We start from the raw sequence: 17,699 nt of genomic DNA on the forward strand, positions 1-17,699 counted from the left end.
TTTCCAGGGACGTCCCTGCATTTTTCAGCAGGATAACGCCAAACCACATTCTGCCCAGATTACAAGCGCATGGTTGCGTAGGCAGAGAGTGCGGGTGCTAGCATGGCCTGCCTGCAGTCCTGACCTGTCTCCGAATTGAGAATGTGTGGCGCACTATGAAGTGCAAATTAAGACAACGAAGGCCCTGTGCAGTTGCGCAGCTGAGGAAATGCATAATGGATGAATGGGGGGAAATCCCGCTTGCTAAACTTAACCAAGAGGTGCCTTCAGTGCCCAAGTGCTTAATAAGTGTTATTAAAAGAAAAGGTGATGTTACATAGTGGTAAACAGTCGACTGTCCCAACTTTCTTGGTTTCTTTTCACTGCTAATGAGATGCTGTAGAGTGAGTTAGTTATATTGCTTTCAGGAGCTCTAATCGTATTGATGAGTTCATGCAGCATTTGTAATTGAATTTCAAAAAGAAATCCTTGCTGTCTGGCCTGTGTGTATGAGATGTACTCTGTCAATCTTTGGCTAACAACTGAAACATTGGTAGAACAGAAATGGCAACATAAAAAAGAAAAGTACATTTTAAAAGAGCACATTAAATAGGATGAATATACAGTTTTTTACAATCACTTTGTCACTAATTTCAGAACCTTGATGTCATTTTTCAAAACTCTAGACACAAAACTCAAAACGGTCATCACTTGTAACACAGGCTGTCCAATGTTCAAAACATTGCATTGTGCATTCATATCTTTAAAGAAACCTTGCACTTGCAGACTTGTTGGTTCAAATAATTCATTTATCATGAAATACCATAGTAACATTTATTTAGATCACCCACACAGAAGATACCGATAGTTTCACTGTGTAGTTGTTCGTACAATCATTAAATATTGTAGTACAAAATATGTGATACATGTTTCATTATGGTACTACACATAAATACATCACTGTAAAAGGACTAGTAGAGAGAATACTACAGACACAGTGGAATCATTGAACAAAATCTGAAATGTATTGATGCAATACAATCAAATCACACCATAGGTTTCTTTGAATCCATGCAACAATAATTAGCTACAAAAAAGAACAAAACTACAGTAAAATGTCAACTGCAGTGTTCCTCACCTGGCTTAGTGTAAAAAGCAAAACAAAGGATTGATTACTGTACTTCTAAATTTCCATCAGCCCTGTGTTCAGGTTCAGGTTCTCACAACCATTTTTCACAAGAGGCATCTTGAAACTGAACATACCTGAACATACTCAGTCATCAGCTGCTTCACTCTGTCTGCATTTCTTTCAAAAGGCACACTATACTCTGTGCTACACATTGGTATGCAGTATACAGTCATTTGACAATTGAGAGTAGCCTAATGTTTAGTGCATGCTGAAGACTTGCCGCTTCTCAGTACGGAAATTTCTGATGATTGAGGCCACAGCTGATCCTGAGTTGATTCTGAGGTTTGATTGAATCATTGTAGCTGCCTCAGTCATGGTCATGCCATGATTTACAACATGCTCTACAACTATTTCTCGGATTTCACTGGACACTATTTGCTGTTGCTGCCGCTGTCTGGTCCGTGGCCTTGTCCTCTACCACGTTCCCCCAACACCTCTCAAATGAGGCCCATGGCTGCCTCTCTGGTGAGGCCTAAGCCCTCCTCTATGACGAGGCCCACGACCACCTCTCAGAAGGGGTGCATGTCCCCTTCCATTCCTTTGACCACCACGTCTTCCTCCTCCCACTGCTTGACCTCTATTGTGACCTGGATGACTTGCCGGCTCCATGTTATCACTGTGTTGCTGGGGTGGATAGCACTCATTTCACTCGATACTCGTACCACAATGTGAAATCAATCATCAATAACCAGTTGGCAGTATTGGAAAAGCAATTACAAGGGCCTGCATACATACAGTAATATCAAATCTGATGTGGAAGAACAATCATCTTCAACCAGGTTGGAGCGTTAGTTGCAATGCCTTTAATACACGCAGCGTGGAGAGGAACAGTGACTCAAGTAGATCCCAAAGTCGCTCTGCCTTCATTTTAACAGTCAGAGCTTTTATACACAAAAATCAAAGAGCTGGTTATAATCAGAAAGTCATTACTATGTTATCTTAAAAGTTAGCTAAGCAGAATTTATATCATTATAGGACAGAGTTCATAGATCAACACATGGATTAGGGAGCAGGCACTTCAATCATACTGTTTGACATTGTCTCCAAGATTCTCATCGTAAATAACAAGCAGAAATCAAACTACCTTCTGGCCTGACCTTCTAGCTTGACCTTATCTTTCTTAAGTATACAAGAGAGAAAAACAGGTATTAGAGAAAGAATTTCTAACTTTCCTTCCACACTGCAAACATGGTGTGGAAAAGTGCTACATGATGATGAATGATGATGAAATATTACATCCATAGATAATGTAGTCCAACTGGTTCATGCTCCTCGTTTATTGATGTCAATGGATCTCATTATCCTGAAACTTTCATGATCGAAACATGGAATATTGTTTGTCAGTTTCCATAAAATTATGCATTAAGAGTAATGCAACAGTCACTTATCATTTTGAGCAGCTGTATCAATTGATAGTTAGATCTTTGTAATGAAATGAATAGACAGTGATCTCAGATGTAATGTGTGAATTGCATTTTGAAATGGTAATACTTTGATGTTAAGTTGTGTCATTTTAGTTCAATGAACAAATGATCTGAGGTTGATGTGTATTGTATCCAAGCAATTGTAAAAAAGTGTTAGAGTTTTGAAAAATGTGCATTTTGATCATCGGGTGTGAGTTTAGTGTCTAGAGTTTTGAAAAATGACATCAAGGTTCTGAAATGAGTGCCAAAGTGATTGTAAAAAAGTGTAATATCAGGGGACAGTGGCTATTAGTGATCTGGCCTTCCGTGGCTTCTGTATTAATGTAACAGGTCACATTGTATGTGTACACTGATACTTGATAGTATAATATAGTACAAGTAAAAAACATACATAGGTATCATAGAAGTATTTTGCAGAAATGATTATGGATAGTTATCAAAATGGAGAGGAAATGCTAAATCCAGTCTCCCCAGGCTGAGCTTCTATTGCTGCACCTGCTAAGTGGCTGCTGGCCCCACTATATGGATAGAGCCACACCAAGTACAAGAGTCTCCCCATTGCTATTTATATCTCCCTATCCAGTCTTCTATAGGTGTCAGGGTGGGGTGCTTATTCCCCTGCATGCTTTGAAACCTATAGCACCTGGGACGCACACTTGGGATCCGGTTCCTCTGCCCCTCACATACACATGAGGAATCCCAGGTGCTCAACACGTCATACTGTCTCTTTCATCTCATGTGTAAACTATGGACAAATACATGACTAAACGTGTTTAGTTGCTTTTCCCAGAATGCTTTGTGCCACGATATGCAAATAACGGGGACTATGATTGGCTCCCTGACATTACCCACACTGCGACTGATGCTACCCATTTCACTACCCAACAAAGACCCATAATATGCGTGTGTCTGTCTGTCTGTCTGTCAAAGTATGTGTGTGTGTGTCTGTGTGTGTCTGTGTCTGTCTGTCTGTGTGTGAAAGTGTGTGTGTGTCTGTCTGTCTGTCTGTCATGTAACTTGCACATCTGTGAGGGCACCACTAATGCAGAAAGAGATGTACACGTATTGTTTATTTTCCATATATATGTATGTATGTATGTATGCATGTCCAATTGCTTTGACAATACAAATGAATTGAATTGAGAGGGAGAGAGAGAGAGTAAGAGAGAGAGAGAGAGAGAGAGACAGACAGACAGACAGACAGCTCAGCGATGACATCACGAGCCTCTCTCAGCTGACTGCTATGACATCACAGAGCACGTACATTCCGTTGCTTGTCGTCTGTCAACCACTCAGTCACTGCTAGCCAGACTGTCCCTAAGACAAAGTGTACAATACTTCAATTATATCTCCACCAGACAGATAAAGAGTATTAAGAGCTACGATGAAGTTACCCAGGAGACGTAAAAAGCTTGCAGCACCAGGTATTTCCACGAGTTCTCACATTCAAGTACTGACCAGGCCCTGCCCCGTTTAGCTTCCGAGATCTGATGAGATCAGGCGCATTCGGGACAATGTGTCCGCATGCCAAGAGGCCTGGTTGCATGATCTCTCTTAAAGGCTGGAGGGTATTGACGGAACTTCCAGCAAAAAAAAACGAAAAAAGAAAAATGGAGGGAAAAATATCTGTGCAGTAAAGGGTGTTGAAAGTAGCCGGGTACGTGTACAATTCTTCAATTAAATCTCCTCCAGACAGAAAGAGAGTATTAAATGCTACAACGAAGTTCCCCAGGTGACGTAAAAAGCTTGCAGCACCTGGTACTTCCAGGAGGTCTCCCATCCAAGTACTGACCAGGTCCTGCCCCGTTTAGTTTCCGAGATCTCACGAGATCGGGCGCGTTCAGGACGGTGTGGCCACAAGCCGAGACGCCTGGCTGAATGATGTCTCTTAAAGGCTGGCGGGTATTGACGGAATTTCCAGCATAAAAAAAAAAAAAAAAAAATAGAAAAATGGAGGGAAAAATATCAGTGCAGGAAAGGGTGTTGAAAGTAGCCGGGTACCTGTACAATTCTTCAATTATATCTCCTCCAGACTGAAAGAGAGTATTAAGAGCTACGATGAAGTTACCCAGGAGACGTAAAAAGCTTGCAGCAGCTGGTATTTCCAGGAGGTCAACAATCCAAGTACTGACCAGGCCCTGCCCCGTTTAGCTTCCGAGATCTGACGAGATCGGGCGCGTTCAGGACGGTGTGGCCGCAAGCCAAGAGTTCTGGCTGCATGATGTCTCTTAAAGGCTGGAGGGTATTGACGGAACTTCCAGCAAAGAACAAAAGAAAAAAGAAAAATGGAGGGAAAAATATCAGAGCAAACAAAGGGTGTTGAAAGTAGCCGGGTACGTGTACAATTCTTCAATAATATCTCCTCCAGACTGAAAGAGAGTATTAAGAGCTACGATGAAGTTACCCAGGAGACGAAAAAGCTTGCAGCACCTGGTATTTCCAGTAGGTCACCCATCCAAGTAGTGACCAGGCCCTGCCCCGTTTAGCTTCCGAGATCTGACGAGATCAGGCGCGTTCAGGATGGTGTGGCCGAAAGCCAAGCGGTCTGGCTGCATGATGTCCCCTAAAGGCTGGCGGGTATTGACGGAATTTCCAGCTAAAAAAAGAAAAAAAGAAAAAATATAAAAATGGAGGGAAAAATATCAGTGCAGCAAAGGGTGTTGAAAGTAGCCGGGTACGTGTACAACAATTCAATTATATCTCCTCCAGTCAGAAAGAGAGTATTAAGAGCTACGATAAAGTTACCCAGGAGACGTAAAAAGCTTGCAGCACCAGGTATTTCCAGGAGGTCTCACATTCAAGTAATGACCAGGCCCTGCCCCGATTAGCTTCCGAGATCTGACGAGATCGGGCGCATTCAGGACGCTGTGGCCGCAAGCCAAGAAGCCCGGCTGCATGATGTATCTTAAAGGCACGAGGGTATTGACGGAACTTCCAGCAAAAAAAAAAAGAAAAAAGAAAAATCGAGGGAAAAATATCAGTGCAGCAAAGGGTGTTGAAAGTAGCCTTGTACGTGTATTTTTCTTCAATTATATCTCCTCCAGACAGAAAGAGAGTATTAAGAGCTACGATGAAGTTACCCAGTAGACGTAAAAAGCTAGCAGCACCTGGCATTTCCAGGAGGTCACTCATTCAAGCACTAACCAGGTCCTGTCCCGTTTAGCTTCCGAGATCTGACGAGATCAGGCGCGTTCAGGATGTTGTGGCCGAAAGCCAAGCGGTCTGGCTGCATGATGTCCCCAAAAGGCTGGCGGGTATTGACGGAATTTCCAGCTAAAAAAAGAAAAAAAGAAAAAATATAAAAATGGAGGGAAAAATATCAGTGCAGCAAAGGGTGTTGAATGTAGCCGGGTACGTGTACAATTCTTCAATTATATCTCCTCCAGACTGAAAGACAATATTAAGAGCTACGATGAAGTTACCCAGGAGACGTAAAAAGCTTGCAGCACCAGGTATTTCCAGGAGGTCACCCATCCAAGTACTGACCAGACCTTGCCCCGTTTAGCTTCCGAGATCTGACGAGATCGGGCGCATTCAGGACGGTGTGGCCGCAAGCCAAAAAGCCTGGCTGCATGATGTCTCTTAAAGGCTGGCGGGTATTGACGGAACTTCTAGCAAAAAAAAAAAAAAAATTAAAAAAAACAGAAAAACGGAGGGAAAAATATCAGTGCAGCAAAGGGTGCTGAAAGTAGCCGGGTACGTGTACAATTCTTCAATTATATCTCCTCTAGATTTAAAGAGAGTATTAAGAGCTACGATGAAGTTACCCAGGAGACGTAAAAAGCTTGCAGCACCTGGTATTTCCAGGAGGTCACCCATCCAAGTACTGACCAGGACCTGCCCCGTTTAGCTTCCGAGATCTGACGAGATCGGGCGCGTTCAGGACGCTGTGGCCGCAAGCCGAGAAGCCTGGCTGCATGATGTATCTTAAAGGCACGAGGGTATTGACGGAACTTCCAGCAAAAAAAAAAAGAAAAAAGAAAAATCGAGAGAAAAATATCAGTGCAGCAAAGGGTGTTGAAAGTAGCCAGGTACGTGTAAATTTCTTCAATTATATCTCCTCCAGACTGAAAGAGAATATTAAGAGCTACGATGAAGTTACCCAGGAGACGTAAAAAGCTTGCAGCACCAGGTATTTCCAGGAGGTCACCCATCCAAGTACTGACCAGGACCTGCCCCGTTTAGCTTCCGAGATCTGACGAGATCGGGCGCGTTCAGGACGCTGTGGCCGCAAGCCGAGAAGCCTGGCTGCATGATGTATCTTAAAGGCACGAGGGTATTGACGGAACTTCCAGCAAAAAAATAAAATAAAAAGAAAAATGGAGGGAAAAATATCAGTGCAGCAAAGGGTGTTGACAGTAGCTGGGTACGTGTATATTTCTTCAATTATATCTCCTCCAGACAGATAGAGAGTATTAAGAGCTATGATAAAGTTACCCATGAGACGTAAAAGCTTGCAGCACCAGGTATTTCCAGGAGGTCTCACATTCATGTACCGACCAGGTCCTGCCCCGTTTAGCTTCCAAGATCTGACGAGATCGGGCGAGTTCAGGATGGTGTGGCCGCAAGCCGAGATGCCTGGCTGCATGATTTCTCTTAAAGGCTGGCGGGTATTGACGGAATTTCCAGCAAAAAAAAAAAAAAAAAAATAGAAAAATGGAGGGAAAAATATCAGTGCAGCAAAGGGTGTTGAAAGTAGCCGGGTACGTGTACAATTCTTCAATTATATCTTCTCCAGAGAGAAAGAGAGTATTAAGAGCTACGATGAAGTTCCCCAGGAGACATAAAAAGCTGGCAGCACCTGGTATTTCCAGGAGGTCTCACATTTAAGTACTGACCAGGTCCTGCCCCGTTTAGCTTCCGAGATCTGACAAGATCGGGCAAGATCGGGCGCGTTCAGGACGGTGTGGCCGCAAGCCGAGATGTCTGGCTGCATGATGTCTCTTAAAGGCTGGCGGGTATTGACGGAATTTCCAGCAAAAAAAAAAAAAAAAAAAAGAAAAATGGAGGAAAAAATATCAGTGCAGGAAAGGGTGTTGAAAGTAGCCGGGTACGTGTACAATTCTTCAATTATATCTCCTGGAGACAGAAAGAGAGTATTAAGAGCTACGATGAAGTTACCCAGGAGACGTAAAAAGCTTGCAGCACCTGGTATTTCTAGGAGGTCTCCCATCCAAGTACTGACCAGGCCCTGCCCCGTTTAGCTTCCGAGATCTGACGAGATCGGGCGCATTCAGGACGGTGTGGCCACAAGTCAAAAGGCCTGGCTGCATGATGTCTCTTAAAGGTTGGCAGGTATTGACGGAACTTCCAGCAAAAAAAAAAAAAAAAAAAAAAAAAAAAAAATGGATGGAAAAATATCAGTGCAGCAAAGGGTGTTGACAGTAGCTGGGTACGTGTACAATTCTTCAATTATATCTCCTCCAGACAGATAGAGAGAATTAAGAGCTACGATAAAGTTACCCAGGAGACGAAAAAGCTAGCAGCACCTGGTATTTCCCGGAGGACTCACATTCATGTACTGACCAGGTCCTGCCCCGTTTAGCTTCCGAGATCTGACGAGATCGGGCGCATTCAGGACGGTGTGGCCACAAGCCGAAAGGCCTGGCTGCATGATGTCTCTTAAAGGTTGGCGGGTATTGACGGAACTTCCAGCAAAAAAAAAAAAAAAAATGGATGGAAAAATATCAGTGCAGCAAAGGGTGTTGACAGTAGCTGGGTACGTGTACAATACTTCAATTAAATCTCCTCCAGACAGATAGAGAGTATTAAGAGCTACGATAAAGTTACCCAGGAGACGTAAAAGCTTGCAGCACGAGGTATTTCCAGGAGGACTCACATTCGTGTACAGACCAGGTCCTGCCCCGTTTAGCTTCCGAGATCTGACGAGATCGGGCGCGTTCAGGATGGTGTGGCCGCAAGCCGAGATGCCTGGCTGCATGATGTCTCTTAAAGGCTGGCGGGTATTGACATAACTGCCAGCAAAAAAAAAAAAGAATAATAGAGGGAAAAATACCAGTGCAGCAAAGGGTGTTGAAAGTAGCCGGGTACGTTTACAATTCTTCAATTATATCTTCTCCAGACATAAAGAGAGTATTAAGAGCTACGATGAAGTTCCCCAGGAGACGTAAAAAGCTGGCAGCACCTGGTATTTCCAGGAGGTCTCACATTTAAGTACTGACCAGGTCCTGCCCCGTTTAGCTTCCGAGATCTGACAAGATCGGGCGCATTCAGGACGGTGTGGCCACAAGCCGAAAGGCCTGGCTGCATGATGTCTCTAAAGGTTGGCGGGTATTGACGGAACTTCCAGCAAAAAAAAAAAAGAAAAATAGAAAAAAGAAAAATGGATGGAAAAATATCAGTGCAGCAAAGGGTGTTGACAGTAGCTGGATACGTGTACAATACTTCAATTATATCTCCTCCAGACAGAGAGAGAGTATTAAGAGCTACGATAAAGTTACCCAGGAGATGAAAAAGCTTGCAGCACTAGGTATTTCCAGGAGGTCTCACTTTCACGTACTGACCAGGTCCTGCCCCGTTTAGCTTCCGAGATCTGACGAGATCGGGCGCGTTCAGGATGGTGTGGCCGCAAGCCGAGATGCCTGGCTGCATGATGTCTCTTAAAGGCTGGCGGGTATTGACATAACTGCCAGCAAAAAAAAAAAAGAAAAATAGAGGGAAAAATACCAGTGCAGCAAAGGGTGTTGAAAGTAGCCGGGTACGATTACAATTCTTCAATTATATCTTCTCCAGACATAAAGAAAGTATTAAGAGCTACGATGAAGTTACCCTGGAGACGTAAAAAGCTTGCAGCACCTGGTATTTCTAGGAGGTCTCCCATCCAAGTACTGACCAGGCCCTGCCCCGTTTAGCTTCCGAGATCTGACGAGATCGGGCGCGTTCAGGACGGTGTGGCCGCAAGCCGAGATGCCTGGCTGCATGATGTCTCTTAAAGGCTGGCGGGTATTGACGGAACTGCCAGCAAAAAAAAAAAGAAAAATAGAGGGAAATATACCAGTGCAGCAAAGGGTGTTGAAAGTAGCCGGGTACGTGTAAAATTCTTCAATTATATCTCCTGGAGACAGAAAGAGAGTATTAAGAGCTACGATGAAGTTACCCAGGAGACGTAAAAAGCTTGCAGCACCTGGTATTTCTAGGAGGTCTCCCATCCAAGTACTGACCAGGCCCTGCCCCGTTTAGCTTCCGAGATCTGACGAGATCGGGCGCATTCAGGACGGTGTGGCCACAAGCCGAAAGGCCTGGCTGCATGATGTCTCTTAAAGGTTGGCGGGTATTGACGGAACTTCCAGCAAAAAAAAAAAAAAAAAAAGAAAAAAGAAAAATGGATGGAAAAATATCAGTGCAGCAAAGGGTGTTGACAGTAGCTGGATACGTGTACAATACTTCAATTATATCTCCTCCAGACAGAGAGAGAGTATTAAGAGCTACGATAAAGTTACCCAGGAGACGTAAAAGCTTGCAGCACTAGGTATTTCCAGGAGGTCTCACTTTCATGTACTGACCAGGTCCTGCCCCGTTTAGCTTCCGAGATCTGACGAGATCGGGCGCGTTCAGGATGGTGTGGCCGCAAGCCGAGATGCCTGGCTGCATGATGTCTCTTAAAGGTTGGCGGGTATTGACGGAACTTCCAGCAAAAAAAAAAAAAAATGGATGGAAAAATATCAGTGCAGCAAAGGGTGTTGACAGTAGCTGGGTACGTGTACTATACTTCAATTATATCTCCTCCAGACAGATAGAGAGTATTAAGAGCTACGATAAAGTTATCCAGGAGACGTAAAAGCTAGCAGCACTAGGTATTTCCAGGAGGTCTCACTTTCATGTACTGACCAGGTCCTGCCCCGTTTAGCTTCCGAGATCTGACGAGATCGGGCGCGTTCAGGATGGTGTGGCCGTAAGCCGAGATGCCTGGCTGCATGATGTCTCTTAAAGGCTGGCGGGTATTGACGGAACTGCCAGCAAAAAAAAAAAAGAAAAATAGAGGGAAATATACCAGTGCAGCAAAGGGTGTTGAAAGTAGCCGGGTACGTGTAAAATTCTTCAATTATATCTCCTGGAGACAGAAAGAGAGTATTAAGAGCTACGATGAAGTTACCCAGGAGACGTAAAAAGCTTGCAGCACCTGGTATTTCTAGGAGGTCTCCCATCCAAGTACTGACCAGGCCCTGCCCCGTTTAGCTTCCGAGATCTGACGAGATCGGGCGCATTCAGGACGGTGTGGCCACAAGCCGAAAGGCCTGGCTGCATGATGTCTCTTAAAGGTTGGCGGGTATTGACGGAACTTCCAGCAAAAAAAAAAAAAAAAAAAGAAAAAAGAAAAATGGATGGAAAAATATCAGTGCAGCAAAGGGTGTTGACAGTAGCTGGATACGTGTACAATACTTCAATTATATCTCCTCCAGACAGAGAGAGAGTATTAAGAGCTACGATAAAGTTACCCAGGAGACGTAAAAGCTTGCAGCACTAGGTATTTCCAGGAGGTCTCACTTTCATGTACTGACCAGGTCCTGCCCCGTTTAGCTTCCGAGATCTGACGAGATCGGGCGCGTTCAGGATGGTGTGGCCGCAAGCCGAGATGCCTGGCTGCATGATGTCTCTTAAAGGTTGGCGGGTATTGACGGAACTTCCAGCAAAAAAAAAAAAAAATGGATGGAAAAATATCAGTGCAGCAAAGGGTGTTGACAGTAGCTGGGTACGTGTACTATACTTCAATTATATCTCCTCCAGACAGATAGAGAGTATTAAGAGCTACGATAAAGTTATCCAGGAGACGTAAAAGCTAGCAGCACTAGGTATTTCCAGGAGGTCTCACTTTCATGTACTGACCAGGTCCTGCCCCGTTTAGCTTCCGAGATCTGACGAGATCGGGCGCGTTCAGGATGGTGTGGCCGTAAGCCGAGATGCCTGGCTGCATGATGTCTCTTAAAGGCTGGCGGGTATTGACGGAACTTCCAGCAAAAAAAAAAAGAAAAAAGAAAAATGGAGGGAAAAATATCAGTGCAGCAAAGGGTTTTGAAAGTAGCCGGGTACGTGTACAATTCTTCAATAATATCTCCTACAGACTGAAAGAGAGTATTAAGAGCTATGATGAAGTTACCCAGGAGACGTAAAAAGCTTGCAGCACCTGGTATTTCCAGGAGGTCACCCATCCAAGTACTGACCAGGCCCTGCCCCGTTAGCTTCCGAGATCTGACGAGATCGGGCGCGTTCAGGACGGTGTGGCCGCAAGCCAAGATGCCTGGCTGCATGATGTCTCTTAAAGGCTGGCGGGTATTGACGGAACTTCCAGCAAAAAATAAAAAATAAATAAATAGAAAAATGGAGGGAAAAATATCAGTGCAGGACAGGGTGTTGAAAGTAGCCGGGTACATGTACAATTCTTCAATTATATCTCCTCCAGACTGAATGAGAGTATTAAGAGCTACGCTGAAGTTACCCAGGAGATGTAAAAAGCTTTCAGCACCTGGTATTTCCAGGAGGTCAACCATCCAATTACTGACCAGGACCTGCCCAGTTTTTCTTCCGAGATCTGACGAGATCTTGCGTCTTCAGGACGGTGTGGCCTCAAGCCAAGAGGCCTGGCTGCATGATGTCTCTTAAAGGCTGGAGGGTATTGATGGAACTTCCAGCAAGAAACAAAAGAAAAAAGAAAAATGGAGGGAAAAATATCAGTGCAGCAAAGCGTGTTGAAGGTAGCCGGGTACGTGTACAATTCTTCAATTATATCTCCTCCAGACAGATAGAGAGTATTAAGAGCTACGATAAAGTTACCCAGGAGACGTAAAAGCTTGCAGCACCAGGTATTTCCAGGAGGTCTCACATTCAAGTACTGACCAGGTCCTGCCCCGTTTAGCTTCCGAGATCTGACGAGATCGGGCGCGTTCAGGACGGTGTGGCCGCAAGCCGAGATGTCTGGCTGCATGATGTCTCTTAAAGGCTGGCGTGTATTGACGGAATTTCCAGCAAAAAAAAAAAAAAAAAAGAAAAATGGATGGAAAAATATCAGTGCAGGAAAGGGTGTTGAAAGTAGCCGGGTACGTGTACAATTCTTCAAATATATCTCCTCCAGACAGATAGAGAGTATTAAGAGCTACGATAAAGTTACCCAGGAGACGTAAAAGCTTGCAGCACCAGGTATTTCCAGGAGGTCTCACTTTCATGTACTGACCAGGTCCTGCCCCGTTTAGCTTCCGAGATCTGACTTGATCGGGTGCGTTCAGGACGGTGTGGCCGCAAGCCGAGTTGTCTGGCTGCATGATGTCTCTTAAAGGCTAGCGGGTATTGACGGAATTTCCAGCAAAAAAAAAAAAAAAAAAAAAGAAAAATGGAGGGAAAAATATCAGTGCAGGAAAAGGTGTTGAAAGTAGCCGGGTACGTGTACAATTCTTCAATTATATCTCCTGGAGACAGAAAGAGAGTATTAAGAGCTACGATGAAGTTACCCAGGAGACGTAAAAAGCTTGCAGCACCTGGTATTTCTAGGAGGTCTCCCATCCAAGTACTGACCAGGCCCTGCCCCGTTTAGCTTCCGAGATCTGACGAGATCGGGAGCATTCAGGACGTTGTGGCCACAAGTCAAAAGGCCTGGCTGCATGATGTCTCTTAAAGGTTGGCGGGTATTGACGGAACTTCCAGCAAAAAGAAAAAAAAAAAAAAATAGAAAAATGGAAGGAAAAATATCAGTGCAGGAAAGGGTGTTGAAAGTAGCCGGGTACGTGTACAATTCTTCAATTATATCTCCTGCAGACAGAGAGAGAGTATTAAGAGCTACGATAAAGTTACCCAGGAGACGTAAAAGCTTGCAGCACTAGGTATTTCCAGGAGGTCTCACTTTCATGTACTGACCAGGTCCTGCCGCGTTTAGCTTCCGAGATCTGACGAGATCGGGCGCGTTCAGGATGGTGTGGCCGCAAGCCGAGATGCCTGGCTGCATGATGTCTCTTAAAGGCTGGCGGGTATTGACGGAACTGCCAGCAAAAAAAAAAAGAAAAATAGAGGGAAATATACCAGTGCAGCAAAGGGTGTTGAAAGTAGCCGGGTACGTGTACAATTCTTCAATTATATCTCCTGGAGACAGAAAGAGAGTATTAAGAGCTACGATGAAGTTACCCAGGAGACGTAAAAAGCTTGCAGCACCTGGTATTTCTAGGAGGTCTCCCATCCAAGTACTGACCAGGCCCTGCCCCGTTTAGCTTCCGAGATCTAACGAGATCGGGCGCATTCAGGACGGTGTGGCCACAAGCCGAAAGGCCTGGCTGCATGATGTCTCTTAAAGGTTGGCGGGTATTGACGGAACTTCCAGCAAAAAAAAAAAAAAAAAAAGAAAAATGGATGGAAAAATATCAGTGCAGCAAATGGTGTTGACAGTAGCTGGGTACGTGTACAATACTTCAATTATATCTCCTCCAGACAGAGAGAGAGTATTAAGAGCTACGATAAACTTACCCAGGAGACGTAAAAGCTTGCAGAACTAGGTATTTCCAGGAGGTCTCACTTTCATGTACTGACCAGGTCCTGCCCCGTTTAGCTTCCGAGATCTGACGAGATCGGGCGCGTTCAAGATGGTGTGGCCGCAAGCCGAGATGCCTGGCTGCATGATGTCTCTTAAAGGCTGGCGGGTATTGACGGAACTGCCAGCAAAAAAAAAAAAGAAAAATAGAAGGAAATATACCAGTGCAGCAAAGGGTGTTGAAAGTAGCCGGGTACGTGTACAATTCTTCAATTATATCTCCTGGAGACAGAAAGAGAGTATTAAGAGCTACGATGAAGTTACCCAGGAGACGTAAAAAGCTTGCAGCACCTGGTATTTCCAGGAGGTCACCCATCCAAGTACTGACCAGGCCCTGCCCCGTTAGCTTCCGAGATCTGATGAGATCGGGCGCGTTCAGGACGGTGTGGCCGCAAGCCAAGAGGCCTGGCTGCATGATGTCTCTTAAAGGCTGGCGGGTATTGACGAACTTCCAGCAAAAAAAAAAAAAAAAAAAATGGAAAATGGAGGGAAAAATATCAGTGCAGCAAAGGCTGTTGAAAGTAGCCGGGTACGTGTACAATACTTCAATTATATCTCCTCCAGACAGATAGAGAGTATTAAGAGCTACGATGAAGTTTCCCAGGAGACGTAAAAAGCTTGCAGTACCAGGTATTTCCAGGAGGTCTCCCATCCAAGTACTGACGAGGCCCTGCCCCGTTTAGCTTCCGAGATCTGACGAGATCGGGCGTGTTCAGGACGGTGTGGCCACAAGCCAAGAGGCCGGGCTGCATGATGTCTCTTAAAGGCTGGCGGGTATTGACAGAACTTCCAGCAAAAAATAAAGAATAAATAAATAGAAAAATGGAGGGAAAAATATCAGTGCAGGACAGGGTGTTGAAAGTAGCCGGGTACATGTACAATTCTTCAATTATATCTCCTCCAGACTGAATGAGAGTATTAAGAGCTACGCTGAAGTTACCCAGGAGATGTAAAAAGCTTTCAGCACCTGGTATTTCCAGGAGGTCACCCATCCAATTACTGACCAGGCCCTGCCCAGTTTTTCTTCCGAGATCTGACGAGATCTTGCGTCTTCAGGACGGTGTGGCCGCAAGCCGAGATGCCTGGCTGCATGATGTCTCTTAAAGGTTGGCGGGTATTGACGGAACTTCCAGCAAAAAAAAAAAATAAAAAAAAAAAAAAGAAAAATGGATGGAAAAATATCAGTGCAGCAAAGGGTGTTGACAGTAGCTGGATACGTGTACAATACTTCAATTATATCTCCTCCAGACAGAGAGAGAGTATTAAGAGCTACGATGAAGTTACCCAGGAGACGTAAAAAGCTTGCAGCACCTGGTATTTCTAGGAGGTCTCCCATCCAAGTACTGACCAGGCCCTGCCCCGTTTAGCTTCCGAGATCTGACGAGATCGGGCGCATTCAGGACGGTGTGGCCACAAGCCGAAAGGCCTGGCTGCATGATGTCTCTTAAAGGTTGGCGGGTATTGACGGAACTGCCAGCAAAAAAAAAATAGAAAAATAGAGGGATATATACCAGTGCAGCAAAGGGTGTTGAAAGTAGCCGGGTACGTGTACAATTCTTCAATTATATCTCCTGGAGACAGAAAGAGAGTATTAAGAGCTACGATGAAGTTACCCAGGAGACGTAAAAAGCTTGCAGCACCTGGTATTTCCAGGAGGTCACACATCCAAGTACTGACCAGGCCCTGCCCCGTTAAGCTTCCGAAATCTGATATGATCGGGCGCGTTCAGGACGGTGTGACTACAAGCCAAGAGGCCTGGCTGCATGATGTCTATTAAAGGCTGGCGGATATTGACGGAACTTCCAGCAAAAAAAAAAAAAAATGGATGGAAAAATATCAGTGCAGCAAAGGGTGTTGACAGTAGCTGGGTACGTGTACAATACTTCAATTATATCTCCTCCAGACAGATAGAGAGTATTAAGAGCTACGATAAAGTTACCCAGGAGACGTAAAAGCTTGCAGCACGAGGTATTTCCAGGAGGTCTCACATTCATGTACTGACCAGGTCCTGCCCCGTTTAGCTTCCGAGATCTGACAAGATCGGGCGCGTTCAGGACGGTGTGGCCGCAAGCCGAGATGTCTGGCTGCATGATGTCTCTTAAAGGCTGGCGGGTATTGACGGAATTTCCAGCAAAAAAAAAAAAAAAAAAAAAGAAAAATGGAGGGAAAAATATCAGTGCAGGAAAGGGTGTTGAAAGTAGCCGGGTACGTACGTGTACAACTCTTCAATTATATCTCCTGGAGACAGAAAGAGAGTATTAAGAGCTACGATGAAGTTACCCAGGAGACGTAAAAAGCTTGCAGGACCTGGTATTTCCAGGAGGTCTCCCATCAAAGTACTGACCAGGCCCTGCCCCGTTTAGCTTCCGAGATCTGACGAGATCGGGCGCATTCAGGACGGTGTGGCCACAAGCCGAAAGGCCTGGCTGCATGATGTCTCTTTAAGGCTGGCGGGTATTGACGGAACTTCCAGCAAAAAAAAAAAGAAAAAAGAAAAATGGAGGGAAAAATATCAGTGCAGCAAAGGGTTTTGAAAGTAGCCGGGTACGTGTACAATTCTTCAATAATATCTCCTACAGACTGAAAGAGAGTATTAAGAGCTATGATGAAGTTACCCAGGAGACGTAAAAAGCTTGCAGCACCTGGTATTTCCAGGAGGTCACCCATCAAAGTACTGACCAGGCCCTGCCCCGTTAGCTTCCGAGATCTGACGAGATCGGGCGCGTTCAGGACGGTGTGGCCGCAAGCCAAGATGCCTGGCTGCATGATGTCTCTTAAAGGCTGGCGGGTATTGACGGAACTTCCAGCAAAAAAAAAAAAATAAATAAATAGAAAAATGGAGGGAAAAATATCAGTGCAGGACAGGGTGTTGAAAGTAGCCGGGTACATGTACAATTCTTCAATTATATCTCCTCCAGACTGAATGAGAGTATTAAGAGCTACGCTGAAGTTACCCAGGAGATGTAAAAAGCTTTCAGCACCTGGTATTTCCAGGAGGTCAACCATCCAATTACTGACCAGGACCTGCCCAGTTTTTCTTCCGAGATCTGACGAGATCTTGCGTCTTCATGACGGTGTGGCCTCAAGCCAAGAGGCCTGGCTGCATGATGTCTCTTAAAGGCTGGAGGGTATTGATGGAACTTCCAGCAAGAAACAAAAGAAAAAAGAAAAATGGAGGGAAAAATATCAGTGCAGCAAAGCGTGTTGAAGGTAGCCGGGTACGTGTACAATTCTTCAATTATATCTCCTCCAGACAGATAGAGAGTATTAAGAGCTACGATAAAGTTACCCAGGAGACGTAAAAGCTTGCAGCACCAGGTATTTCCAGGAGGTCTCACATTCAAGTACTGACCAGGTCCTGCCCCGTTTAGCTTCCGAGATCTGACGAGATCGGGCGCGTTCAGGACGGTGTGGCCGCAAGCCGAGATGTCTGGCTGCATGATGTCTCTTAAAGGCTGGCGTGTATTGACGGAATTTCCAGCAAAAAAAAAAAAAAAAAAGAAAAATGGATGGAAAAATATCAGTGCAGGAAAGGGTGTTGAAAGTAGCCGGGTACGTGTACAATTCTTCAATTATATCT

The 17,699-nt window shown here is 44.8% G+C and overlaps 13 non-coding genes and 26 pseudogenes across 13 annotated transcripts; all 39 read right to left on the minus strand.

The window, feature by feature from the left end:
* Nucleotides 1-4,001: 4,001 nt before the first annotated feature.
* On the minus strand, nucleotides 4,002-4,120 carry LOC136734349 (uncharacterized; annotated as a pseudogene).
* A 215-nt stretch (nucleotides 4,121-4,335) lies between these two features.
* LOC136734237 (uncharacterized) lies at nucleotides 4,336-4,454 on the minus strand (annotated as a pseudogene).
* A 221-nt stretch (nucleotides 4,455-4,675) lies between these two features.
* Nucleotides 4,676-4,794, minus strand: LOC136734307 (uncharacterized; annotated as a pseudogene).
* Nucleotides 4,795-5,010: 216 nt separating this feature from the next.
* Nucleotides 5,011-5,129, minus strand: LOC136734284 (uncharacterized; annotated as a pseudogene).
* A 223-nt stretch (nucleotides 5,130-5,352) lies between these two features.
* Nucleotides 5,353-5,471, minus strand: LOC136734385 (uncharacterized; annotated as a pseudogene).
* A 216-nt stretch (nucleotides 5,472-5,687) lies between these two features.
* Nucleotides 5,688-5,806, minus strand: LOC136733920 (uncharacterized; annotated as a pseudogene).
* Nucleotides 5,807-6,029: 223 nt separating this feature from the next.
* On the minus strand, nucleotides 6,030-6,148 carry LOC136734037 (5S ribosomal RNA). The gene has a single exon (XR_010810416.1). It is a non-coding gene; the product is annotated as a 5S ribosomal RNA (ribosomal RNA).
* Nucleotides 6,149-6,374: 226 nt separating this feature from the next.
* Nucleotides 6,375-6,493, minus strand: LOC136734074 (5S ribosomal RNA). The gene has a single exon (XR_010810452.1). It is a non-coding gene; the product is annotated as a 5S ribosomal RNA (ribosomal RNA).
* Nucleotides 6,494-6,709: 216 nt separating this feature from the next.
* Nucleotides 6,710-6,828, minus strand: LOC136734081 (5S ribosomal RNA). Its single transcript, XR_010810459.1, has one exon. It is a non-coding gene; the product is annotated as a 5S ribosomal RNA (ribosomal RNA).
* A 215-nt stretch (nucleotides 6,829-7,043) lies between these two features.
* On the minus strand, nucleotides 7,044-7,162 carry LOC136734478 (uncharacterized; annotated as a pseudogene).
* A 219-nt stretch (nucleotides 7,163-7,381) lies between these two features.
* On the minus strand, nucleotides 7,382-7,510 carry LOC136733908 (uncharacterized; annotated as a pseudogene).
* A 218-nt stretch (nucleotides 7,511-7,728) lies between these two features.
* On the minus strand, nucleotides 7,729-7,847 carry LOC136734032 (5S ribosomal RNA). Its single transcript, XR_010810411.1, has one exon. It is a non-coding gene; the product is annotated as a 5S ribosomal RNA (ribosomal RNA).
* A 222-nt stretch (nucleotides 7,848-8,069) lies between these two features.
* On the minus strand, nucleotides 8,070-8,188 carry LOC136733860 (uncharacterized; annotated as a pseudogene).
* Nucleotides 8,189-8,396: 208 nt separating this feature from the next.
* On the minus strand, nucleotides 8,397-8,515 carry LOC136733887 (uncharacterized; annotated as a pseudogene).
* Nucleotides 8,516-8,725: 210 nt separating this feature from the next.
* On the minus strand, nucleotides 8,726-8,844 carry LOC136734399 (uncharacterized; annotated as a pseudogene).
* A 223-nt stretch (nucleotides 8,845-9,067) lies between these two features.
* LOC136734430 (uncharacterized) lies at nucleotides 9,068-9,186 on the minus strand (annotated as a pseudogene).
* Nucleotides 9,187-9,396: 210 nt separating this feature from the next.
* Nucleotides 9,397-9,515, minus strand: LOC136734173 (5S ribosomal RNA). The gene has a single exon (XR_010810472.1). It is a non-coding gene; the product is annotated as a 5S ribosomal RNA (ribosomal RNA).
* A 209-nt stretch (nucleotides 9,516-9,724) lies between these two features.
* LOC136734299 (5S ribosomal RNA) lies at nucleotides 9,725-9,843 on the minus strand. The gene has a single exon (XR_010810484.1). It is a non-coding gene; the product is annotated as a 5S ribosomal RNA (ribosomal RNA).
* Nucleotides 9,844-10,066: 223 nt separating this feature from the next.
* LOC136734433 (uncharacterized) lies at nucleotides 10,067-10,185 on the minus strand (annotated as a pseudogene).
* A 206-nt stretch (nucleotides 10,186-10,391) lies between these two features.
* LOC136733949 (uncharacterized) lies at nucleotides 10,392-10,510 on the minus strand (annotated as a pseudogene).
* A 210-nt stretch (nucleotides 10,511-10,720) lies between these two features.
* Nucleotides 10,721-10,839, minus strand: LOC136734310 (5S ribosomal RNA). Its single transcript, XR_010810485.1, has one exon. It is a non-coding gene; the product is annotated as a 5S ribosomal RNA (ribosomal RNA).
* Nucleotides 10,840-11,062: 223 nt separating this feature from the next.
* On the minus strand, nucleotides 11,063-11,181 carry LOC136734434 (uncharacterized; annotated as a pseudogene).
* Nucleotides 11,182-11,387: 206 nt separating this feature from the next.
* On the minus strand, nucleotides 11,388-11,506 carry LOC136733950 (uncharacterized; annotated as a pseudogene).
* Nucleotides 11,507-11,722: 216 nt separating this feature from the next.
* LOC136734017 (5S ribosomal RNA) lies at nucleotides 11,723-11,840 on the minus strand. The gene has a single exon (XR_010810396.1). It is a non-coding gene; the product is annotated as a 5S ribosomal RNA (ribosomal RNA).
* Nucleotides 11,841-12,395: 555 nt separating this feature from the next.
* LOC136734152 (uncharacterized) lies at nucleotides 12,396-12,514 on the minus strand (annotated as a pseudogene).
* A 215-nt stretch (nucleotides 12,515-12,729) lies between these two features.
* Nucleotides 12,730-12,848, minus strand: LOC136734462 (uncharacterized; annotated as a pseudogene).
* Nucleotides 12,849-13,067: 219 nt separating this feature from the next.
* LOC136734224 (uncharacterized) lies at nucleotides 13,068-13,186 on the minus strand (annotated as a pseudogene).
* A 220-nt stretch (nucleotides 13,187-13,406) lies between these two features.
* LOC136733884 (uncharacterized) lies at nucleotides 13,407-13,525 on the minus strand (annotated as a pseudogene).
* Nucleotides 13,526-13,734: 209 nt separating this feature from the next.
* LOC136733997 (5S ribosomal RNA) lies at nucleotides 13,735-13,853 on the minus strand. Its single transcript, XR_010810377.1, has one exon. It is a non-coding gene; the product is annotated as a 5S ribosomal RNA (ribosomal RNA).
* Nucleotides 13,854-14,069: 216 nt separating this feature from the next.
* On the minus strand, nucleotides 14,070-14,188 carry LOC136733913 (uncharacterized; annotated as a pseudogene).
* A 210-nt stretch (nucleotides 14,189-14,398) lies between these two features.
* LOC136733980 (5S ribosomal RNA) lies at nucleotides 14,399-14,516 on the minus strand. Its single transcript, XR_010810360.1, has one exon. It is a non-coding gene; the product is annotated as a 5S ribosomal RNA (ribosomal RNA).
* Nucleotides 14,517-14,734: 218 nt separating this feature from the next.
* On the minus strand, nucleotides 14,735-14,853 carry LOC136734215 (uncharacterized; annotated as a pseudogene).
* Nucleotides 14,854-15,074: 221 nt separating this feature from the next.
* LOC136734484 (uncharacterized) lies at nucleotides 15,075-15,193 on the minus strand (annotated as a pseudogene).
* A 225-nt stretch (nucleotides 15,194-15,418) lies between these two features.
* Nucleotides 15,419-15,537, minus strand: LOC136734322 (5S ribosomal RNA). Its single transcript, XR_010810487.1, has one exon. It is a non-coding gene; the product is annotated as a 5S ribosomal RNA (ribosomal RNA).
* Nucleotides 15,538-15,747: 210 nt separating this feature from the next.
* On the minus strand, nucleotides 15,748-15,866 carry LOC136734416 (uncharacterized; annotated as a pseudogene).
* Nucleotides 15,867-16,072: 206 nt separating this feature from the next.
* Nucleotides 16,073-16,191, minus strand: LOC136733867 (uncharacterized; annotated as a pseudogene).
* A 223-nt stretch (nucleotides 16,192-16,414) lies between these two features.
* Nucleotides 16,415-16,533, minus strand: LOC136734053 (5S ribosomal RNA). Its single transcript, XR_010810432.1, has one exon. It is a non-coding gene; the product is annotated as a 5S ribosomal RNA (ribosomal RNA).
* A 216-nt stretch (nucleotides 16,534-16,749) lies between these two features.
* On the minus strand, nucleotides 16,750-16,867 carry LOC136734030 (5S ribosomal RNA). The gene has a single exon (XR_010810409.1). It is a non-coding gene; the product is annotated as a 5S ribosomal RNA (ribosomal RNA).
* Nucleotides 16,868-17,422: 555 nt separating this feature from the next.
* On the minus strand, nucleotides 17,423-17,541 carry LOC136734153 (uncharacterized; annotated as a pseudogene).
* Nucleotides 17,542-17,699: the final 158 nt, after the last annotated feature.

Source organism: Amia ocellicauda, unplaced genomic scaffold (genome assembly GCF_036373705.1).
Source record: "Amia ocellicauda isolate fAmiCal2 unplaced genomic scaffold, fAmiCal2.hap1 HAP1_SCAFFOLD_38, whole genome shotgun sequence".
Classification (NCBI taxonomy): domain Eukaryota; kingdom Metazoa; phylum Chordata; class Actinopteri; order Amiiformes; family Amiidae; genus Amia; species Amia ocellicauda.